The sequence below is a fragment of the Alosa sapidissima genome, chromosome 24 (genome assembly GCF_018492685.1).
Source record: "Alosa sapidissima isolate fAloSap1 chromosome 24, fAloSap1.pri, whole genome shotgun sequence".
In the NCBI taxonomy this organism is placed as follows: domain Eukaryota; kingdom Metazoa; phylum Chordata; class Actinopteri; order Clupeiformes; family Clupeidae; genus Alosa; species Alosa sapidissima.
The window spans coordinates 9986195-9995768 of record NC_055980.1 but is presented as its reverse complement, the minus strand read 5'-3'; positions in this window follow the sequence as shown (position 1 = coordinate 9995768).

The following is a 9574-nucleotide window of genomic DNA, read 5'->3' as shown; positions in this document are numbered from 1 at the left end:
AAAGCCTACGCGTTAGTAAAAGGTAATATTAAAATACCTCCAGTGATTGACAGCCTATTTTCGAGTGGCCTAATTACAAAAATCTGAGCGATTTTCTTCCCGTAATTGTTATACTATTGTTAACTGGATTATCGTGTTAGCTGGTGGTGAGGAGGCTGATTTTGCAGCTGGAGTTAACCATTCGCGTCTGTTTTACAGTTTAATTTGAAATGTGACGCTCTACTATTTCCATAGGTTTATAACACGATGTGCCAACATTTGAAGTGTCAGTAGCTAATAACCACAGATTAACATGAGTAATGGCAGCAATAAATGTACCACATAGCGGTACAAAATATCAGTTTCAGTCCTGCACATTCTCTCCACAGAAATAAATTATGCTTGTCGATGTCTCCATATCCTACTCCTGCAAGTGCAACTCATGTGCCTGTAAATGAGTGTGTGCATGTGTGAGTTTGCTTTTGTGTGTGTGTGTGTGTGTGTGTGCGCGCGCGCGTGCTTATGTGTGCAGGCGCACCTGCAGGTGTCCGTACGCACTGTGCGTACCATCAGGCTACTCAACGACGAGAGAACATTTCCCTTGTGTGTGTGTGTAATGTGTATTCGCACCAAATTGGCCCACCATACCTATGCACAGTATCCCATTAGCTGCATGCCATCAGGCTATTTACAATTTTCTATTACGTTACTTAGTGAACACTTTATCAAAATTAATGCACACACATTTTGAGCAGGAGACAGAATATGCACGCAGGCACGCAACTAGGCTACTTGTTGTTTTCTTTTACTCAACTATCTATATATGGTTATCAGCACACAACGTTGAGCTAATTCACTAACTCGATACTCATAATGGATATCACAAGTTTAAACAACGAAAACAGAAAGTATGGAGGCAGCAAAGCTAGATGAGTTATTCCAGATGGGCAAGAACAAGGTAGGCAATTGTCAGAACGTTAGACTGCACTACAGCTGTTTAAAGCCAGACGTAAAGGTATGCTAGAACAAAACAAGGTAACTTTAGCCTGTATAGGGCTGCATCAAGTTGTCAAAATGAATAGGTCATTGTAGACGTTGTTGTTGTATTATTGCATGTGGATGTTGTTATGCTATGTAGGCTACTTTTTTGCTGACCAATGCACGGGGCTAAAACCGGGAAACGGACAAATATGGTCCACGCCTGATTTTTGCGGGGGGGGGGATGGGTGTGCGTACCATAGCATTAATTCCTGCAGGCGCCCCTGTGTGTGTGCATTCCTGTGGGTATGTGTTTCTGTGGGTGTGTGTTTGTGCGTGCGTGTGTGTGCTTGCCTGAGTGTGTTTATGTGTGTGTGCTTGCCTGTTTGTGCGTGTGCGTGCACGCAATGAGTGGGTATGGGCTAGATTGATGCGGGCTCTTGACGCTAACATGACGCAACATTTTGTCATCTTGGGTGCAACGGTTCAGGTTTATCTAGCAAAAACTGCGTTTGTCGGGTTCTGGGGGGCCTAGCGCGGTGGAGGAGTGGCCATCGAGTGTCATGTTCCCTGCAGTAACTCGGAAATCATTGACCAAATCATTGATGACGGAAAAGAAAAAGAAAGTGATTGTCCTGATTCTTCCTGTGGATCTTAGTGGGCACTGAGGATGCAATAATTTCATTGCTATTTTTTTCCATGATTACTATTTCAATTGTTTCATATCAAAATTCACTACTTAGGTAGTTTGTGGAGGACTGGTTCAGACATGTCACATCCATAACGTGAAAACGTCACATCCATAACGCCAGTTTTCCCTACATAATTCATTACAAAAATGACGCATAGTTTCAAAAACACACTTCTCTACACAAGTCTCCTTCATGCTACATCATGGTTTCGGAGGTTTCCTTAAAAATTCACAGATTTTGTGGAAAACCTGTAATCTGTAATAAGTGTGTCTATTTCATGTCACCTCCATATCGCTGATAAAAATGGCACGTATTCTTAGGATGTATATGACTATGAAATTTGAGGATTTGTCAGTATTCAGAGGACAGAGGTTACATTAAAAGTTATGCAAATTATTCACTGATAGTAATTTTGTCCATGCTCTAAGGTATATTTTTGTTTACCAATATGAGTCCAACTGTCACATTCATAACACTGGAACTGCCCATAGCATCTCTCTGACTGTAGACGGAAATTAACCATTGAAATAGAAAGTTATTTCTAAAGATTTGTTTTTAAGTCTTTGATATTAGTTTTCATTAGAAAGTCAGATGTGATTCAGTCGGGAAATGTCAAACATTTGGCTTATCCCTTGTGCATATTTTGCTTAGACTGACAACAGGAAAATATCATCAGAGATTCATCAAACAGGTTTACAGATGCAGAAGTTTCTCAGATGACTGAATTGTTAAAAAGGGACAAAAGGCAAGACGAGGTATTTAATAAGTAAGAAGAAGAAAGGAAGAAATTATCTACAGTAAAACAGTGCTTTTTATCACCCATGTTATCTAAGGGTATAACTGCAAACATTCTGATAGGGTTTGAGTAAGCAGGTATTTGTTTTTTATGTTGTTTGTACTAAGCATTTGGAACTTATACTCCTAAACTGAGAGCTTTTACACAGTCACAAAAAAGCACACAGACACAGTCCTTTTGTGCCGGACTTTTATAGATTGTGTGTGTGTGTGAGTGTGTGTGGAACAATCAATTAATCAATGTCAACTTCATTACAGCTTTTCTGTAAAAGACATTTACGGAAAAACAAATTAAGAGAATTGTGTTCTAGTTGTCTAGGCAAAACATTTAACTCACAAAGTCCTGTATAAACATGAAATGAATTGAAAAGCATTAAAGCAACAGCTCATGTATAATCGTTATGTTATTTTGAAATCCCATATACAGTATATTAATCATTTATCCTACTTAATAAGCTGTAGCAATTGGATCTACTTGTGTGTGTGTGTGTGTGTGTGTGTGTGTGTGTGAGTGTCTGTGTATGTGTGTGTGTGTGTGTGTCAGAATATATTAATGGTGCATCAATGATGAGGTAAAATGATGTGGAAATGCCACCCATTTCAATCCAGTGGTCTCAGGGGTGCATTCCAGTAGGAGAAGGTCGATTGATCTGGGTGAATTTAATTAACCTGAGAATCCATCTAAGCTGCATTGCTTTGAGGATACAGACCAAGTCTTTGAGGACAGATTGAGTCTGTCTGTGTGTGTGTGTGTGTGTGTGTGTGTGTGTGTGTGTGTCTGTTTGCGTGAACAGTCTTTGAGCTCCTAGATCAAGTTTGTGGCATCTTTAAACACCAGTTGATGTCCAGCGAGTCCAATTTAGGTTTATTTCGTTCACACAAGGGAGGGGGGTAGCACCCCCACCCTGTTTAACCAAATCTTTAAAGGATACCTAAGATGGCAGGCTGCTTTTAAAGGTGTCTTGATCACTCCAACCCCAACTTTCTGTCCATACATACACACACACACATAGTGTCCACCGCCATGGCATTAATGTGACCCTTTCAATTAAATTTTCACTTTCCACTTTACAATGGTTTCAAAATTCCAACAATACAATAATAATATAGATAAAAACGTGTTTAATCAGGCAGAGTTTATGTGTATGTGTGCATGCGTGTCTGTGTGTGCATGTGGGTGTTGGTGCGTGCGTGTAGTGTTTGTGTTTGTGCGTGCGCTTGTGTGCGTGCCTGTGTGTACTGTGCATGTGAGCCACCAGCCAAATGTGGGTGAATTTGTGCATGGAGGGGTGAATTTGGTCCAGTGTTTACCTGTTTACATTAACTGCACTGCACTGTTTACCTGTTTACATTGACGGCACTGCACTGTTCCATCAATGCCCTTGCACTGTTAACACCCAAAACTGCACAATATATTTATTTTCTATTTCATAATCTGCCCATAAACCTGTGCAATATAACCTACATACGCGCAGCGGAGGGCCGTTTAAACCTTGTAAGTGCATTCATTTCTGTTAACACTGTGACCACCGTGGAATCCATTACCCTTAGGAAAAAGGAGCCTACTATAGGAATCTTATAGTATTTTGGGAAATGGAAAATGACAGTGGGAAATTCAACCAAGCAGTGGAATAATTATATAGAATGTCTATTGATAGCCTGTATTTATCTAACTATACACTGTTGTAGGATACATAATTAATCTCTATCGTCTACATAACTGCACAGAATACTGTAGGCCTACTCAACCTGCACTTTGGTATTTAATGCTTCTTTTGCACTTCTGGTTGGATGTCAACTGCATTTCATTGGCTACCTGTACTCTACTAAAAGACAATAAAGTTGACTCTAATCTAATTGAATCTAATCTAGTGACGTTGGAAGCAGGGGTGCTACCGACCCCGAACCTCAGACACTTGTCATTTTCCATGTAGACAGACCCATGAACAAGCAACAGTGTTCCCAGAGCCTGCTTTTTCTGTCTATAATATGCTTTAGTGTTATCACATAAAGATGCATAACAGTGGGGGTTATGGTGTGAGCATTCATTTAATGCGCGCATCTGCGCAAGTGAAACTGTTGAACCACTGGCGAACGTGGGTAGAAGCAACAAACAACGAACAAAGCGGATTCTTGCTGTCAATGAAAACAGCATAGAGGTCTTTGAATTGACACCAGTTATGCTGGTATAGCCTATTCAACACAGTTACCTTTGCAATAACGCTTTATTGGTAGGCTTCAAACGTTTATTTTGAATTTGAGCGTACAGTTTTGTCATTAGCCTTATTTATGTCTTTTACATTTCCTTACAAAATTGATATAATAGCGTACAGTGTAGGCCTATCATGCATTACAGTTTTTCTCGATTGCTTTGACCTGCTTAAAGAAACTGGGATCCACTTGGTCTTCATGAACACCTTCTTTGCACAGCAGAAGTCATCTCTTTTGAATGTATTCACACATTTTCATTGGGTTCACACATTTCTCACACCCTTTTGCAATACAGTTAACACAGATGTCATTCAAAAGCCCCAAAACTCTATTGGTTTCCCGTACTAAAGGAAAACATATTTTCACAGGTGGTAGAGATTCCTTGAATAAGTCTGAATCTCTGATACACCTGTGTGAAACTCCTTTGGACAATTCTTCAATCAGCAATCATTCAATAATTCATTCATTATTTATTACAGTTTTTCTCGATCGTTTTGATGCCTGTGTCAACTCTGACATCACGCTCTCAAAACAGTTAACACCCATGTCTGAACAAAAGCGCTCTGGACAAAATGACACATTTTGCTTGCAAAAGGCTGTTACTCTTTCAAAACACTTAAAACATGCAGCAAAAGAAAATCTTGCCTTCAAACAACACATCCTGTCATCAAATCACTGTGTGATTTCAATCAATCATTACACACTGGACAACAAAATGCAAAATATCGTTCTCAAAATGAGCATTTTTGCTATGTCTGTTCCATTTCTTTCTCATTTTTCTGGTATCAGAGAAAACTGTGAAAAAACAAAATGTACTGAATAAAAAATTATTTATTCATTCCTCCCAAGATGTAACGGTCATTGACATGTAAGACCTACAGTAAACACTGTGCATTAGATCCATACCTAGATCCATTAGATCCATACTTGCAAATAGCAACAAAAAACAGACATGGTATCTCTTATGGATAATGAATTGCTGATTGAAGAATTGTGCAAAGGAGTTTCACACAGGTGTATCAGAGATTCAGACTTATGCAAGGAATCTATACCACCTCTGAAAAGATGTTTTCCTTTTGTTTAGCATGGGAAAGCCAATAGAGTTTGGGGTTTTTGAATGATATCTGTGTTTTGCAAGAGGTTGTGAGAAATGTGTGAACCCAATGAAAATTCGCAAGAGATGACTTCTGCTATGTAAAGAAAGTGTTCATGAAGACCAAGTGGATCCCAGTTTCCTGAAGCAGGTCAAAGCAATCGAGAAAAACTGTAAGAGATGCCATGTCTGTTCTGTGTTGCTATTTGCAAGTATGGATCTAATGAACATTTAGAGAAAGTACTGTATTGCCTATTTGGTGAAGAAAACAGTACAAAAGAAAAGTCAAGTCAAGTCAAGTTTATTTCTATAGCGCATTTCATACACAGAGGTCATTTAATGTGCTTTACATAAACAAAAGCAAATAGTAATAACAAATAAAAGCATAGAAGGGCAATAGTCAAAGAATAGTTTAAAAGGTAAAGATCATAATAAAAAAGAAAACATAAAACGCACAAGGTAAAATCATTTAAAAAATAAAGAATAATTAAAAAGACAAAATAAAAGCAAAAGTAGTAATAAAAGTAATAAAAGACAAGGTAGACTAATTTTCAAGGCAGATCAAGGCGATCGAGAAAAACTGTAATAGGCCTATAACCAGTGATACAGACATGGATCTCACCAAGGCTACTTAAAATTAGGCTGTTGTAGCCTAAATTAAAGGTTTAATGAGCATAAGTCACGACTTGTAACAGAGGTAAATATCGTACGCGAACATGGGCTATTGCGCAAACAAACGAATTAGGGGGATGATCTCCAAAAGCTATGGTTTTGCTAACCAGGGTTGAGTCAGATTACTTTGAAATGTAATCCATTACTGACTACAAATTACATGGCAATTTTTGTAATCAGTAACGTAATCAGTTGGATTACCAAAAACATGTAACGTAATCTGATTACTTTAGGATTACTTCAATAAATATGCCCAAAAGACACCACCACAGAATTGATGAAAGAATTCTCATTCTATTTTTCTTCACTCTTCTCCAAACATGCACAACTCAGCTTAACCTTTATAAGGGCACAGCTGGACAAAGAATTTAGCTTTCGCTGGATTTTTATGACCCAGGGACATGGCCTGAGATTGGCATAAAAAAGGGAAGCATTAAACCCAAATGACACCATGTCCATTTCAATTGTGGGGATGAGAAAATTATTATTTTGGGATGTTTTTCAACCAGTTGGACCTGGTGACTTTCTCAAAGTAAACGGTAACACTAAACCAAGAGGCTACATTAAGATTAGGAGGAAAAGATCAGGCAGTGTGCCGAGAGACCTGCCCCAATAGTATGCAAATTAGTAAGTAAGTATATCTTTTGATCCCGTGAGGGACATTTGGTCTCTGCATTTATCCCAATCTGTGAATTAGTGAAGCCGAACTGGCAAGCCCAAAGGCCTAATCAGTAAAAAGGCAGCATTTGAACATTAAACCACACAATGATCCAAAACATACAGCCAAACAAGGCAAGAAATGGTTAACAGAGAACAATATCAATATTTTAGAGCGGACCTCAATCCGTCAAAAAAGTGAGCACAAGGCCAAAGTGATGGCAAATAATCGATAAAAACACTTTTTTTGATTCCATGTTTTTACTAGCCTGGGTTTTCCCATGCTGCCTTACGTGCGCAATTTTATTCACGCTGCTAGGCAGCCTGGATTCTATGGACTTCGTTTTCACCTCAACAAAGGAACCAATCACAGAACGGAGGGAGGGCAGCAAGACAATGACGACACGCCGAAGCCGTTATGAGCTGTGTACTACAGACGCATTTGATAGACATTCGTAGCGCCCAATAAACGGCTCTGGGCATTCGTAAACCACGTTTCAAATACGAGAAAATGAATGTCTAGTTCCCAGACCCCATCTCAATGAGATGAGGTCTGACGTTAGCCAGACTATGTTTTTACCACATTGTCTTGCAACCTTTTGGCATGTGCAAGTGTCATTTTAAGTAAGAACAAACATATTGGTCAAGAGAAAATCAGTATTTGCCAGGGGTATGAATAATTTTGTTCTTAACTATATCTCAAAAAAGTCTAAAAACTGAACATCCGAATGAACTGCTTGTCAAATTAAAAGATAGCTAGGCTATCATAAAAAAGTTGCATTGTTTGCATGATAAAATGTAATCAGGTAATCCCCAACAATGTAACTGTAATCTGATTACACAATTTTTTGATTGTAATCTGGGCTGATTACAGTTACTTGATTTTTGTAATCTGATTACGTAATCCAGATTACATGTAATCCGTTACTACCCAACCCTGTTGCTAACCCATTCACGCAATAAATAATTTCTGAATGGTTCTCCCCGTTGTTAACATGCAATATTTCTCCATATGGGGTAGCATCAAGCAGTGAAGTGATAACCTGCAGGTAGGCAATGTTCACGCCATGTAAGTCAGACAGAAGACGGGTGCTGCTTTCTCTGTTGGTACTTCTATTCCTCCGAAAACTGTGTTAAAATGGTGTGTTCAACAGTCAGAATTTCAAAGTTTTTCCGGAGTAGAAAATACAACGTCCCTGCAAGTGAGCCGCAGTCTCCCCTGCAGCATGGCGCAGCGCTTCCGTTTTTGACACTATCATAGGCACACAAAGTGCTTCCAAATTAACACATTCTTCTCTGTTGAACTACTCGCAAAGTACTCATCACACAAATATCACATAAAAGAGCCTTTTCTCAGCTTTTAAACAGTGCTAGCTAGCTGCTATTTGCTGTGATAAACGGTTTGCAGAAAAAATAATCATCAAGAAATCATCATTCTCTGTGCCCATCTCCACACCCATGCCTCTCGGTGGAATATCTCACAAACTCTTCACTCAACACATGACAAACCAAATATTAGAACTAGATGTACCACATAGCGGTACAAAATATGACCGCCATATGTGTGTGTGTTTGTGAGAGAGAGTGTGCGTGAGACGGATCAAAATGAAAATCAATGGTTCCGTGTCGTCCTTGTGGGGCTACATGTGGGGCACAGTAATAACTGTACCTGTGCAGCCAGATGACAGCCTACAATCAAGGGTTATGTGCAGGCTTCTGCGAAAAATAGGATTTTATTAGGTTGAGGCAACAAGTGTAGTAGGATGACAATTTTCTTAAAGGCTACACTGAATAGCAGAAAAAAAATAGTTTATTTTACTGTCAATGGAGAAAACCGAGTGGCTCTGAAAGCCATTGGACCCGGAAAAAGATTTATTAGCCTATTTGACAAGTGTTTGCTGATTTGTATTTAATTTTGGATGACTTTGTTAAGCTCTTTGCCAGCTCAGACAAAAAACACAGGTCAAACAGCCACAGAAAGATGGCCAAAAATATTGTTATTAAGTTATTATGGGGGGAAAATGTCTTGGATAAGTATTTTTTCATATCTTCATTTACTATGTTTGTTTATTTCTACCTACATTTTATTCAAATACAAAGAAATTTGATGTGAGGGTATGGTCTTTGTCCTTTGTCTTTCAATTTATGTGAGTGGTGTTCGGTGCAATGTATTTGTGATTTAACATCTTGAACATCAAGATTTAACATCTTGAACCTGTTTCTGTTTATCTGGATGTTATGCCTCATGCCACCCATGAATTAATCAGTGCCCCACTAGGGCCACCCCTGTTAAAAACATCTAGAATCGGCACTGTTGCAAAGCATGGCAGTGTATGGGCCCTCCACGTACAATGCAAGAAGCCTTAAAGGATGAAGGGTTTTGAGTGTAGTCAGTGGATTAAAGTATAGCGATTTACTTTGACGTAAGGAGCTTGCCTCATGGCTATACTATATGCTATTTCCTTGCAAATGCATATTCTGTTTTTACTCAAAACCT